The sequence below is a fragment of the Acinonyx jubatus genome, chromosome D3 (assembly GCF_027475565.1).
Source record: "Acinonyx jubatus isolate Ajub_Pintada_27869175 chromosome D3, VMU_Ajub_asm_v1.0, whole genome shotgun sequence".
Classification (NCBI taxonomy): Eukaryota; Metazoa; Chordata; class Mammalia; order Carnivora; family Felidae; genus Acinonyx; species Acinonyx jubatus.
In genome coordinates, this window is record NC_069392.1 from 84,184,042 (window position 1) to 84,200,147 (window position 16,106).

The 16,106-nt window shown below is 39.4% G+C and overlaps 1 protein-coding gene across 1 annotated transcript in view; it reads left to right on the forward strand.

Annotated features, from left to right (window-relative positions):
- DOK6 (docking protein 6) overlaps positions 1–16,106 on the forward strand; it is a 365,783-nt gene that overhangs the window by 185,727 nt on the left and 163,950 nt on the right. The window lies entirely within an intron of this gene.

Consider the following 16,106-nt stretch of genomic DNA (forward strand, 5'->3'; position numbering starts at 1 on the left):
AGGAGCACATGTGGAAAGTAGTGATGTCCCCTTTCCATTACATGCCGTAATAGCAATTTAAGTTTCCCTTATGTGCAGTTGGTACTGCTCTAAAATTGTAACAGCTCTAAAATTTAGCTCACTTTTGTCACAGAGTGTCAAAATGTAACATAATTAATGATCATCTGGTTTACTTTTTCCTATCTAAAAAAGTGTTTATGACAACTTAACTTTAATTTACTGAATTAATTTCTAAATTGAATGTAAACACAGATACAACTGAAAAGGAAAGGAAAAATCGAAAGCTTACATGAAATACGTGACACAGAGTGTCCCCAATCACTCCTCACTGTAAATAACATTACAGACATTTTTTTTCTTCTCCATCCCAAATCAGAAATCTCAGTTATACCCACTCTGAGAAGCTGTGCTTTTGGACTTGGAACAGAAACAAATCATAACTGAGGCACCAGGATAGCTCAGTTGGTTAAGCATTTGGTTCTTGATCTTACCTCAGGTCTTGATCTCAGGGTCTTGATATCAACCCCCCACTTGGGCTCCACACTGGGCATGAAGCCTACTTAAAAACTAAAAAAACACACAAATCGTCATCAAAAGGGGGATGGCAAACCTATTTTCCACCTCAGTTCTTCTAAATAAATCCAGAATTTAATCTCCTCATCGGCATTTTGGTTCAGAATTCTAAGACCGTATTTTTGTCTCTCTCTCCATGCTTGTTTCTTCCATGCTTTTGTCTTGAGACTCTCACATTTTAATGAGGGATGTACATGTATCCTACATACTTCTAGAAAGCCTGCCCCTGTTATAATTCACTGCTTTATTTCCATTTTTTTTTATCAAGAGGGCTCTTTGCTTGAAAATGTTTTTCTCCTATCCTAACTATAATATTCTCCAAGTTCTAGCCTCTTTTTGTTTATTTGGGGCTCTTAATGTCTTTGCTTTGAGATGGATATTGTCATTGAACAAGTAGAAAATATTTGAACAGGGTTTCACATTGATCCATTTTAATCAAACTAGACTTTGCATGGCAAACTTTACAGCGGTAGAGTTCCAGTGAAACTTTTTATACTCAGTTTCAATCTTTACTTCAGAAAAAAAATCCATTGTGACCCATGAATAAGTAAAATGGTAATGATTTGTGGATTAATCTCTGGTGCCATGCCAAGATGATACTGTCCTATTGCTGAGTCTATACTGATTTAACAGCCATGCTAAATCTAGTGGTACAAAACTGATCTTCAAGTTAAGATAGTTACTTTCATGGAAATACTTAGAAAAGACAAATGAATTTAAGTAGTAGGATGGATCCAGCCCTCAAGGTGACATGATCATCTTAGTGCCAAAGCCAATGAAGAAAACCAAAGAATGCTTTTTTTTTCTTTAAGAAAATTAAGCCATTTGGAAATGATTTCATGTTATCTTTTTGGAACAGTGTTTTGGTTCTCAAGTCCCTTAAATGATATTTCAGTTTGGGGTGCCTGCGTGGCTCAGTTGGTTAGGCTTCTGACTTTTGGTTTCAGCTCAGGTCATGATCTCGTGTTGCATGGGTTTGAGCCCTGCATTGGGCTCTGCACTGATGGCACAGAGCCTGCTTGGGATTCTCTCTCCCCCTCTTTCTGTTCCTCCCCTGTTCTCTCTTTCTCTGTTTCTCTCTCAAAATAAATAAACTTAAAAAAATACTGCAGTTATTAACAACATAAAAATGAAGGTGAAACCCATCTTTTACCGGCAGGTTCCAGAAGACAACAGCTCACCCATAGGGACATAGTTAAGAACCTGAATGGACTGACTGACTCCTTTGGTCCTAGGGAAATCCCTAAATCTTGCTGAACTCTGAAGTAATTTTACATTCATCCCATCCTGCAAGTTCTGCTCTGTTCCAGGTCCATGACATCTACAAGTTATTTTGAGATCCCACAAGAGAAGTTAAAAATCACAGGTCAGTTGAGTACAGTAGTCTTTAAGGACTAAAATCTAGCCTAAAATGCAGCTGGAATATGAAAATGGGTCCCAATGAAACATAATAATCCCATCGCCCATGTATAATCTTCAGGTCGATTAAGATAGCAAAAACACATTGTGAAGCACCGCTAATTGTAAAAAATAGAACTTGAGAAATTTTGGAGATATGTAATTCTAAAAAGAATTGGGGGATTTTTCTACCCTTTCCCCCTGGGAACAGTAATATATTTTCTATTGACTGCGGAGGAGTATTTATAAAATCATACCTTAATATTGGACCATATTTCCCCAATAATATTGTCTGGTAAATCCCATTTATTCTTATGTATAATCTCCTAAAACTTCTTAGTAATTTAAAACATCATTTAATCATCTTCATAGGTTATATGTTAAAACCTTTTTCAATTTTATTTTAGAGAGAGAGTGGTAATGGGAGAGAGGGGCAGAAAGAGAGAGAGAGAGAGAGAGAGAGAGAGAGAGAGAGAGAGAATCCCAAGCAGGCTCCATGCTCAGTGCAGAGCCCAACATGGGGCTCGATCCCGCAACCCTGGGATCAACCCTAGGACCTGAGCTGAAATCAAGAGTCAGACATTCAACCAACTGAGCCACCCGGGCACCCTAATAAATCCTTTTAAGCAAGGACATTTCATTTTTTACCAGAAGGTGATAACAAAGTATGGAACCAGAAATAGTAAAGGGTCTGTAATTTGGGGTTTGGTATTTTCTTTCCAATTGTTGCCTTCAGTAGTGCCTCGTCAGATTGCCCTTTTCTGTTCCTTCACCAAATCGTGATTGCCTATTCACGTTTTCATTTAAAGTCCAAACCTATCAAACTTGAACACAGATCCAATTGGTAGTTTCCCTGTCCCTACATGAAGCCTCAGGAGAGATGGGGGCGTAATTGTTCTATAGTCTCCTCGCCCTGCCAAATTCTGACTTCACTGTTGTGTTGAGTCCTGCAAAAAAGGAAAGAGGAGGAGGCACCAACACCTCTTTAGTTAGCTGCCAGAGCTGCCATTTTGTCTTGAATGCCCACGGTTTCTGTGTGGCAAGTTCTCTTCACTTGGGAATCGTGAGGTCTTTGGGAAGTCCCGAAGATGGCTTTCTCACCTCACAGACCCTGGTGTGTGCAGATAGACGTCACCTACCCAACCTGCGCTCATCTCTATTGACTTCTGCCCAGCACCTACCACTGCAGTCTAATCAGAACTTTTTATTTTTAAATTTTTTCAATGTCTATTTATTTTGAGAGAGAGACAGGGCATGAGCAGAGGAGGGGCAGAGACAGAGGGAGACATGGAATCTGAAGCAGCCTCCAGGCTCTGAGCTGTCAGCACAGAGCCCGACACGGGGATGGAACCCACAAACTGCAAGATCATGACCTGAGCCAAAGTCGGATGCTTAAGCACTGAGCCACCTAGGCACCCCCTATTCAGAACTTTCTATTCCTGGGGTCTATTCTCCAGCCCTCGCCCAGAAGACAGCCCTTTTGGGCTTCAGCAGGGACCACTTGGGATATACTGAATTCTTTTATTTCTGTCATCCAGGGCATGAGAATGCAGGCCTCCCACCAGTGTAGACTTTGAGTCTCTTTCCAGTTTCCCTTCCCCCATTATCAAATTGATAATAATGCAAAAGAGCAAATCTAGTGCATAAGCAGATTGCCAACTTGGGAGTGAAAATAGCAGTCTTCGCTTCTTGTGTGTCCTAGAGATATTCCCAAGTGTCTAGGGAGTTCTCTTACCACCCTGCCCCCCCCCCCCCCCACTCAGAGATGCATAAAAACACCCTCTCCCTTGGCTTAAGGGATGGAATGGTAGAAATCGCCATCGTACTCTTCTCGGCAGCCATATCAGTGCTCAGATTATTTTTTTGCTTGTTATTTTTCATGCAACACATCCATGGGAAGAGATTGTACCAAGTGAAGGAAACTAGCCTGTTTTCAGACTTCTAATTTTAGGCACTGTGTAAATGCATACGGTAGCTCTCTTTAGAACGTTATCAGAATGTGGAATATTTAATTGTTTTCGGGTGGTAGCTTTAGCTGGATCCAAACACAAGAGGACAAATCCCATTCAACTATATTAAAAATTTAATAAAATTTTTTCTTCAATATGTGAAAAATTTATTTCCAATTTATATCCTTTCAGAAGCCCCATTCATTTGAAGGGTGACTGGTGAACAAACACATTTTTCAATAAATTATAATGTAATCTTTGGATTGGGTCACAAAAGTGATATAAAAATAAAGATCGAAATTTAAAATCTCTGCATCAAAAAGGTATGTTACTTAATAACAGGATCTAATATTTGAAATTCTTATGGTGTTTTTTTAATTATAACTAATCATTGGGTTTTTTTCATGATTTCTGTATTTTGTTTTCCAATCATTACGACTAAATAATTTTTCACTACAAAGTAATTTTTCACACCTCTGTAAGTACTCTTCTGTGAATAACATATTATCTTTATTCCCAATGAATTAATTTCAATGAATTAATTTCAATATAATATTTATTGTATGCTGTCATTTTGACTGTGGCTTTTCAAAAGCTGTCTTTATAAGCTGTAGAGTACTTATGGTTGTATCAATAGAACATGTAAATCATAATGATGGAACAATTATCACTTTTCTGCGCCTCATTAATTATTTAGATTTCAACACAAGTGGCCCTCATGCTTTCTTCTTTTATGAATGTATGGTTAGAATGAAATGAGACTTCCAGGTTATATAATGGTCAAAACTTCTAGCTTGCTCTTCTTAGAGGTAAGCATAAATACTCCTCACATTCATCTCATCTCCTAATTGCAGGCAGTACTTGCTTCATATGCTCTCAGAGTGGCTCAAGCTCTGTGCCTTTGGAGGGAACATTACGTAAAATATTTTAATCTTTCTAATTCACTCAGTGACTACCTCCAAAGGGAGAAAATGCATTTTATTATGTGCCTAAAAGAAGTGGCTTACCAAATAAACTATGCAAAGGAATCCCACTATTCATGTTTCTGGTCACCAAAAACCCGTTGAATTTTTCTTCTTAAACACAAAACGCATTCACTCCTCCCCGAAAGACACAGCCCCAGTGCTTCCTCCAATCCCGACATCCAGTTGGATGCACAGTTTTCCCTACAGTGGGTCCAGATGTCGGTCTTCATGGTAGAAACCAGTGGCCTCCATATCAATGCGTACTGTGGCATGAGACAGGTACAAAGGCCACTGCTGTGTGGATGGGCTTTTTACTTGATTAGGAACCCATGTTTCTCCCTGGGGGGAATCACCAGTACATGATTACCCAAAACCCATGATCTCACTTTCTGGGAGTTTCCTGACTTCTGTTTTTCTGCCTTGACTTGACATCTGAAGCGAACATGGTAGTATATACCCTCTCTAGGAGCTAAGAAGTTTTCTCAGACAGCTTTCTGCCCTAAAAACTCAAGTGTTGTATACAAGCTCCAAACGCCTTTCCTCAAGTGTTGTGAGAGCAGCTTACTATCTCTTTCATAGTGTAACTCTTTTTAAAAGCATAACCCATTTTTAATTTGTTTGATCTTACTTTGTTCCATGTGCCCATAGTTATGTCCACATTTCTTTTCTAGAAGTGCTTCCCTTGAATCCTAGGCCTCCTGCTGTTTCTCATTCAGACCTGGAGCAGCCAGGTTTGGTAGAAGAACCAGCCCCTTGGTATCTTTTCCCAAAGCTATTTCTCCAAATGAACAGATACACTGGACATCACACTCTTGACAAGACCTTTACTCCAAAGACTTTTCAGCCATTCAGAGGTTCCAAGAAAGAATATATAACTCGAAGTCTTACACTGTTTATTCTTATTGGAGTTGACTTGGAGTTGAGAAGCCATTGCCTTTTTCAACCTTGGAAAGGCTCCAGTTTCTTGGATACAGTCTATTTCCTTTTAGTCCTTTTATGTGCAGAATGACCAATTCATTTCCTTAATTCCTTGCCAAATGCAGCTACAGCCATTAACACTTGCTGCCAATATTCTATTTCCAAGTCCTCTCCCTACTTCACTGAATTTTCTAATGCCATCACCAAGTTATCACAGGTGATATTTTAACCAAATAGTTTACCACTGCATAGTATGGATCAGCATCTTTCCGATATTCCTTGACAGTTTCATTATCCCTTGCAGACTGACCATCAAGACAATGATACCATTTAATTTTTTGTGTGATAGCATCACCTCACTTCTATTTCTTTCTTTCTCTTTTTTTTTAGATTAGGAAATGTGAGGTATGCAGCCATAGCAATCCCCAAATCTTAGCGCCTTCGCCCTTTAAACCTTTTTCCACTTACCCTGTGGATCTGTAGAATGGCTCTGTTAATCATGCACATCAGGAAGCTAGACTTGTGCAAGCCCTGTTTTGTTACTTGCTTTTATATCATTGCATCAGTGGGAAGAAAACAAAGAATTGTACACCTAGCTCTTACAACTTTCGTACAGTAATGTCACAAGGAATATCTACTCACAATTCATTGGCCAAACCAACGACTAAACCAGATGTCAATGCAAGGAGGTGCCATCATACTATAAGCCCCAAGGGAAAAGAACGAAAGAATTTGTTGACTAGCACTAATAATTGTTACAGAGGGAGCAGCTGGAGACAATGGAAACATGTTAGAATGCTGTTTTCCATACTCCAAAAAAGATAGGGTAATAAAATACATAAATATTAGGAAGTATGAAGAGACTTAAGATGGGAAATAGAATGATAGCATCTGTTAAATGTACCCAAGTGTATCATATGGATTAGATGTGGACATGATTGCTATAAGAAGGTCCATGAAGAAGCTTTTATCTTAGTCCAGCAGTGACAAGGAAACAAAGAACTGTAGCAGTGGAAATGGGGAGAAGTCATTTGTGAGAAATACTTTAATGTTCCATTTGATGATGTCATCTCTATAGATAAGAAAGCATTGACCACGCTAAAAAAGCTACCACAAATGCCTGACTCTGTCACTACCTAAATTAATCCTTTCTGCTGCTGCGTTGACTATTTGCACTAGAATGTGAGCAAGACAGAGAGAAACAGAGACTTTATCCCAGGACATTAAATGGTGTTTTGCACATAATACGTATCAAAAGTTATTGATTGCTTGATTGGATCGTATGGCATGAGATGGAAGGTATGGAATGAGTTAGATGACAGAAGTCGAAGAAGACTCCAACTTTTGTTAGACTGGTTGAGTAAGAAATAACTTCCTTCTGATGGCCCAGTCTTCTGTAAAAATCAAGAAGACAGCCCTCTGCAGTGTGCAGTCAGTAGGGATTAGGAGACTGTCTGTGAACTCAGCCTGAGACCATATATGTAGGCCTTACTTTGCAGTAATGAGGAAGTATCTCGCTGATTTGGGAATAAGTATATCTTTCCGCAGACTCCACCTTCATCACCAGGAGCTACCAGGAAGCCCAGAAGCACATTCTGTGCTCCCTAGAAAGACCTTCCGTCCCTGTCTCCCTTTAGCACTATCTGTGCACCATACTATCAGCATGGAGCCTTCAGGACTAATGTCAACATGCCCTTTATCCTTGTCACATAAGGTACCACGAGAAGCTCATACTGCTAGGTCATCTCCTCCCTCCAGAATCTGATCCCCATGGAGCTCTTGTCTATAGCACTACTAACTTCTCACACACCTGCACAAACACTAATACCCTACCTTTATGCCACTATAACCAGTTATCAAACAAAATGCTTGATCTCACTTCCCCCTTCAGCTACTACGCCATTTCTCGTCTTCCCTTTATAAAAAACAAACCCAAACCCTGTGAATAGAGTTCTGTATCCACCTGTGCTCTGACTCCAGTCTGTGTCCCCTCTCTTCTATTTTTTCTTGTACCTATTCAGGATTCTTTTCTATCAGTCTAACAGGAACGCTTCTTGTTAAGGTAATCAATGCCCTCCACATTGGTAAATCTTGTGCTCAGTTTTTAAACTTCATTTTATTTGAGTTTTGCTAGTATTTAAAACAGCTGGCCATGTGATACCTTATTGTGGTTTTAACTTGCATTTCTCTTACGGGAAGTGATGTGGAGCACCGTTTCATGTACCCACGGGCTTGTAGGATGTCTTCTTTGGAAAAATGCCCATTCAGGTCCTTTGCTCATCTTTTGATTGGGTTATTTGTTTGGCTGCTCTTGATTTGTATGAGTTCCCTGGATATTTTGGGTATTAACCCCTTATAGGATAGGTGGTTGGTGAATATTTTTTTCCCATTCCATAGGTTACCTTTTCATTTTGTTGATGGTTTTGTTTGCTGTTCAGAAGCTTTTTAGTTTGATGTAATTCCACTTGTTTATTTATCTTTTGTTGCCTGTGCTTTTGATGTCAAATCCAGAAAATCATTGCCAAAACCAATGTCAAGGAGCTTACCCTCTATGTTTTCTTCTAGGTGCTTCATGGTCTCAGGCTTTACATTCCAATGGAATTGGAATCCATTTGGAATTGAATTTTGTGTGCAGTGTAAGATTGGGATCCATTTTCATTGTTTGCATGTGGATAACCAGTTTTCCTAACACCATTTATTGAAGAGACTATCTTTTCCCCATTGTATATTTTTGGCACCTTTGTAGAAAACTAATTGGCCATATATACAGTTGGCAAAAGATAACAAATGCTGGCTGGCCAGGATGTGGAGCAAAGGGAACCTTTGTACACTGTTGGTGGGAATGTAAATTGGTACAACCACTATGGAAAACAGTATGAAGGTTCCTCAAGACATTAAAAGTAGAACTACCATATGATCCAGCAATTTCACTTCTGGTTGTATATCTAAAGGAAAAGAAATCATGATCTTGAAGACATAGCTATACTCCCATGTTCACTGCGATGTTACTCATAATAACCAAGATATGGAAAAAACTTAAGTGTCCATCAAGGGATTAATGGATAAAGAAGATGTCACACACACACACACACACACACACACACACACACACACACACAGTGGAGTATTATTTGGCCTTAAAAAAGAAGCAAATCATGCCATTTGTGACAACATGCATGAACTTTGAGGGTATTGTGCTAAATGAAATCAGACAAAGAAAGACAAATACCACATGGCATAATTATATGTGGAATTAAAAACAAATAAAAGTCAAGTTCTCATAGAAATAAAGTGGAACAGTGGTTGCGAAGGGTTGGGGAGTGGGAGAAATGAGAAGGTTGGTTAAAAGCGTACAAATTTTCAGTTACAAGATAAATAAGTTCTGGGATCTAACGTACAGCATGGTGACCATAGTTGATAATACCATATTGTATATTTGAAATTCTTTGACAGAATAGAACTTCAGTGTGCTTACACACACACAAAATTAAATATATTAATTAAAAAGGATGGATACATTAATTAACTTGATTGTGGGAATCTTTTCACAATGTAGACACATATCAAAAGACCGTGTTGCACGCTTTACATATATTACAATTTTATTTGTCAGTTATACCTCAATAAAGCTAAAAACACAACAAAATTAAAAAGTCCTTGGCTTCTTGAAACCCTTTTTGTCCTTGCTTCGGCATATTATGCTATTTTTCATTTCTTCTTCCTTAAATGTCTGTTACTTCTAACCCTCCTTCTCTCCTCTTATCCCAGATCTCTCATCGTGGGAGAGCCCAGGTCTTAGTCCTTAAGTGGCTTCTTGTTTTGTCTATGCAAACAAGACAGTTGTTGGTCTCACATGGGCATATGGCTTTAAGTAATACCTACATGCTTTTCAGTCCACATTTATACGTCCGATCTGAACTCCATTCTGAACGCTGGGGCTGTATATCCAGCCACCCATTCATCTATCCACTTCTATGTCTTATAAGCATCTCAACTTATTTCTACAACTGAGCCCTTGCTTTCTTCCAAATGTGCCTCTCCCACAATCTTCGCTGTTTCACCAGAAGACAGCTCCATTCTCCCCGTTGCATAGGCAAAAAAAAAATGTTGTGTTCGTTTTAATTTCTCCCTTTCCCTCATACTCCAACTTCTGCAAACTTGCAAACATCATAGGTTCTCATGAATAAGTCCTAAATCTACACAGTCCTCATCCCCCCACCCCCGTGTCCACTCTCTTGGAACACTGGGAGTTCCTTTGCCTGTTATCCATGGCCCCTACTTCTCTCTGATTCTTTTTACCCCTTTCTTTATGACGGTTATATTCTCTAACTCTGGTCAACACCTCCAAATAAATTCTTATTTGAGTCTCTTCTCCCTTAAGTACTCTGTCTTTTGTTTTTCACCTGTGAGTTAGTGCTTCTTCCACATCTTTTCTAGATTCATTCCACTCTTTATTTCTCTTATCTTTTATTCATTTCTATGCTTTGTTTTTGAATTTCTAATTCAAGCTGATTTTTTATAGCTACAAATGCTTGTTTGAATGTATTCCATTTTTTTGGAGTGTATACCCACAGTTTTCTTCTGTGTGTGAGGTGAGAGGTGCTTTTCCTAACGTGACTGCAACTTGTGTGAATTTTCATGTCTCAAAATCCGCAGTCCTTCTCCATGGACTTATGTATGTCCTTTGCTGGTTCTTAGGACTGGGTGTTTTTTAACAGTCCTGGTTTAATTCAACTCTTCTCTGTTAGTCCAGGCAGGTTTCAAGGATTTTGCTTGTTTGCTTTGGTGAAGGAGGAGGGATTGTGAGTTCTCTGAGGTGGTGGCAACTTTTTGTCTTATAAGACCCGACATTTTCTACTTAACTTCTTTTTCTCTTAACTACCCAGTTGCTAAATGATACTTTCTCTTTCCTTTTACCTTTGTTCTTCCTCAGAAGCTGTGAAACTGGAAGACTGACCCTGAAAATTACTCTGATCTCTCTCAACCCAGTGTGTGCCCTGAACTCATGTTTGCCTTCTGTGTGGCCTCTGTTCCCTTACCTCACACACCCTTTCACGTCCCTTCCCTGTAGATCAGGTACCCATCTACCCAGTCCTCTCTCAGTGTCTGTGGATCCAAAGTGGATCTCCTCTCTCTGGTGGTGGCTCCAAGTCTCCCTTGGACCCTCTTGATGATTTGCCCTGCTGCCTTCTTGCTTAGTTCTTGTGGTATCTCTGTTCTCTGTCTTGGGACTTCTTTACCCCAATTTTAATAATCAAGAAATCCTCAATTTCCTAAGCTTCAAGAAGATTGAATCACAATGTGTTCCTTCCATTTGTGTGTGTGTGTGTGTGTGTGTGTGTATTTCTCATTTTTTATGGCTAAAATCCTGTTCAATTAATTTGTCTGCTTGAAGGTGTTCTTAATAGAGAGAAATAGACTGTTTGGACTTTGTATTGGTTTTGGTGTTCAACGACTAACATAACAAATCACCACACACAGCAGCTTAAAACAGTACAAATGTACCATCTTACATTTCTGAAGAGCAGAAGTGCAACACACTCTCACTTGGCAAAACGTAAGGTGTCAGCAAGGCTGTGTTCCTTTCTAGAAGCTCTGGGGATGACCCCACTTGTAGGCTCATTGAGATTACTGGCCAAATTCAGTTCCATACTCAGTATGAGCTATTGCCAAATGCTTTTGTAATAAATTTGGCTGTGTAGATAGAAAGTTTTAGATCCCTATGTGAGTTTAGACTGTAGTCTTAGAAAACCATGGCACTGGCAACATTTCCATCTTCTAGCACATAGCTCTCCTCTTTCTTGTTTTGCTTACCCCTCCCAAACACCTCAGGATTGTTGCATAGGAGGGAATTAATTTTAGGCCATATGAGAACATGAGTACGATGAAAGCTCTTGACAGCATCTCTCCCTCAAAAAGTTCTCTGCTTCCTAATTGTTCTTGTGAGAAGCTTGAAGTGTGTGCATCGAATACTCTCTTGGTATCCATTAAGATTTCTGCAGATTGGAAAGTATTCCATCCGGATGCTGGCTTTCCATCCCAGAAATGCACTCATTCCTAAGCTGGCCTTCAGTGTTGTTGCAAAAGGTCCTTTCTAATCTTGCTTTCTCGGAATGTTTAACATCCTGTTTCCATCTTTACAACACACACACACACACACACACACACACACACGGTATATCGTCATTTTCAGACTATTTGTGAGTCTCAATTTCTGTTCTTTCTTATTTTCTCTGAATTATGGCATTTACTGGCTTCCATATTAAACCATTTTGCAACAACTTCCTGCCAGGCTAAAAAGCAGCCCATTTGGTGATTCTGCCATTTGCCACTATTTGTCATTTGTTACTTTGAAGGATGGGCAGGAGCAATTTTCTGTTTGGTAGCATCTGAAAGTCTCACCTGACTCCCCCCAGTTCACAAAAGGAGAGAAATAGCTATTCTGAATTCAGAAATCTGATGTATCAAAATGCTGTTAAACTAAGGAAAATAAGGAGCACCTGGGTGGCTCAGTCGGTTGGGCATCAGACTCTTGGTTTGGGCTCAGGTCCTCGCGGTTCGTAAGTTTGAGCTCCGCATCGGGCTCCGCACTGACAGTGTGGAGCCTGCTTCCGATTCTCTTTCTCTGCCCCTCCTCTGCTCATTCTCTCTCTCTTTCTCTCGCTCGTGCTCTCTTTCTCTTTTTCTCGCAAAGTAAATAATAAAATAAAATAAAACTTTTAAAAATTTGAAGGAAAATAAGTTATGATTGTGTGCATCAAAGATGGAATAAACAGGTAATAATTCCTTTTCTTTGGTTCTAAGTTGACCTTTACTAAGATCAATCTAAAAATTTGATCAAGTGTTTATCACATACAGCATCAGAGGACTTTATACAAGACTGCCATTTTGACATAAATACCACTAATACAGTAAAAGAAAAAGACAGCCTAATAAAATAAGACACATTTTGAATGGGACATATTTTAGAATTATTGAAGTTCAATAGAGAACCATATTTGGTATTTCTCCCTTCTCCTCCCTAATCAAAGATGTCTTTTTTATCTAGATTAGCCAGCTGTGAATAACAAAAGTTATAATCTTCACTTAAGTGGTGATGAATAGAGACTTCAGAACAAGCAGCAAATGACTACTGCCCAAATTATCTGCTGCATTTGGTTCTAGAATCTGTCTGAAATTTCTGGGAATTTACTGCAAATCACATCTATTTACTTATTCCACATTTGTTAATTGGTTTCCATACCCAGGTGTCGTGCCAGGATCTAGAGGGACTGAATCAATGTCTCCCACATTCCAATATCCTAAATATGCTAATTGGGAAAGGCAGACGGATGAATCATGATATACAGGGGCTCTGGGGAAAGTATGTCCAGAGTGCAAATATAGAGGAAGGGTGCCCAATCCAAACATGGATCTGAAGGGGCTAAACTGAGGATCTCAGATTTGAAACAAGTTTTAAAAGATTATTGGGTGTGAGGGAATGCGGAATGGGGCAAACGAGGCCCCTCCGGGGAAAGGAAATACACGCAGTTTCTACTCAGAAAAAGAACACTAGAAGGTTCTTCAGTCTTGAAACCAACCCATCCTAGCAATCTGACTTCAATGAATCAAGCTCTTTACTGTGACCTGAAAACAGAGACACGTATTTGTTGAAACAAGTGTTTAGATTTTAACCGGTTTCTTGTCTTTCTATTACAGAAAAAGTGAAAGGAAAAGTCCATAAAATATCAACAAGGCCAGTTAAGTAACAAGTAGGTGCCAATTTCCAAGAATGAAAATCCTCAACAAAGCATTGTATATCTTAATAGGTCTATAAATTTCCTACAGCAGTACAAGAGATCTTTGTATTCCTTAAGCACAAGTCTGCATGGGGAGACGTTTTTCTTCGCTTTCAACCAAAGCGTGTAAAAAAATAAAGACTTTAATAAATAAAATAAAAACTACAATAAATTTTAATAAATATAAAAACAACATTTATCACCAATCACACCAAATCTGCACAGAAGATAAGCACTGGCTATACTTAAGAATTGCTAGTTTTGGTGAAGACATGAGGATTATTTTACCTACGTTTTTCCAAGATTATTAACAAAAGCTAAATCCAGTGAGAACTACGTGCAGTGGTTTATTATTTCCACACAAAATTAGCCTTGCATCTTACTGTAAATTAACATGAAACTGATTTGGTGTTATTTTTAAATTTCATTTTGTTTAGTGCTGGTGGCCATTTTCCACATATGTGATGGAAATTTTTTCACTGTTTTCAAATATAGCCTATTTTGGATCATTTAAGTTTCATGTCATTATCCTAAGGCTCAAATTTAAGGAAAGTAATAAAGCTGACTCTTAATCATTTATTCAGTAGGCATTAATTAAGGGTCTGCTTTGGTAAGACCACTTCTGATTCAAAGGGATACACAGCTATTCTGTCCCCAAAATTCTGGAGGAGGGACGGAAAGATACTTGGGGAAGGGCCATCCGCCCTTGACTGTATTTCCATTTTGCACTTTCCCTGATCTTTTCCCTGCCATCAGTAAACTCATTTGTCTCATAACTCACTCATTTAGTTCAGTCTCCCTTCTCCATTTGACTGGTTATCCCCAAACATCTTTCTGTTTTTTCTTTTGGAAGTTACCTAATTTCATTTCACTAATGGGAAATCTCCATTTCATAAATCATAATGAAAAAATGATTTGGGTGTCAGTTCTAGAGGAAAAGTTACTTACCTGAATTAAAAATGTGAGCATAGCTGCAAGCTGTCTGAAAAAGACATTGTCTGGAACAAACATTTCTCTCGTGAAGAGAAAACATAGAAAAGATTGTAAAACATTTCTGTGCCTTTATTCCTTTATAAAGAAACTTAATTATTTACACACTATGGGCAGGTGGAAGTTTGGAAGATGAAACGGAAGACAAAAGGCCCTGAGTCTGTGGGAAAATAAATATTTTAAAATGCAGTGGGTTCAGATTATTGCATTTGTATTTAATCACCTCTGTTCCACAAAAATAAAATAGAGGACGGTAAAAAATGGAAGATAATTCAGAGGAAAACACTAGTTAAATAATAATAGGATGAAATAAACTAACACACCGTAGAAGATTAAAGGACGTCAATACATAGTTTTCCTAAGGACAAACAAATAAAAAGTATAGGTGTAATTATTTGAAAGGTGACTATCAAAAACAGATTAAAAAAATAATAAAGGCTTGTATAATACTTAAATTCAGCTTATCTGGAGCAAAACTATTAGATCAAGTGTGCAGACTCTAAGGCTTAATACGTTTGAGATAAAGGTTTGGGGCTGATCTAATTGAACTAAATAGCACAGTAGTCCCCCCCAACAATCCATTGGGGGGAGGGCGGGTACGTCTAAGACGCCAGTGGATGCCTAAAACCAGGAATGGAACCAAACCCTATTAGACTGTGTTTTGTCCTGTACAATCATACCCATGATAAGGTTTTCTTTACAAATTAGGCACACTACAAGATTAACAACAATAACTAATAATAAAGTAGAACCATTATAACAATATACTGTAATAAAAGTCATGGGCATGGGGTCTCTCGCCCAGGACCTTGTCCTGTATTCGCCCTTCTTCTTGTGATGATGTGAGATGATAACATGGCAGTGAGCGACGTAGGCGTTGGGACGCGGTGCTAGGCCACTACTGACTTTCTGGCGTTGTGTCAGAGGAGGGTCCTCTGCTCTCGGCCATGTTTGGGTAACTGAACCCATGCCTCTGGGGGGCCGCTTCTGTACTACCAAAGCATGAAGAGAGGCGACAGAGCGCTCTCTTTCAGAGTTTACTGTATGACCTCAGGGCCATCCGAGATGTCACTCCCACGGCTCCAGAGACTCCTTTCCATCTCCGCCCCTGGCCACCCTCCTCAGCCCAGCCCGGTTCCTCCAGCACACTCCCCAAACACGTTCACACACTCACACATGCCCTCACACACTCACACGCACGCTGACACACAACCTCACATGCAGACACGTAGCCTCACGCATACACTGACACACCTTCACACTCATGTACTGTCACAAATCCCCTCCACACTAACACACCATGAAACACACACACTCGAATGCAGTCACAGACTCACACCCACTGACACACACAGATATGCACTCACAGATACCCCACACCGGCAAACACACATTCACACATATACCATCACACACACACTGACACACACACACTGACATACACACGCCCTCCCCTTCTTCGTGCTAGCCCTGCAGGTCCCTGATCAGATTATTGCCAAGTTGCTCAGCCTTTGCCACGGCTCTTGGGTCCTACG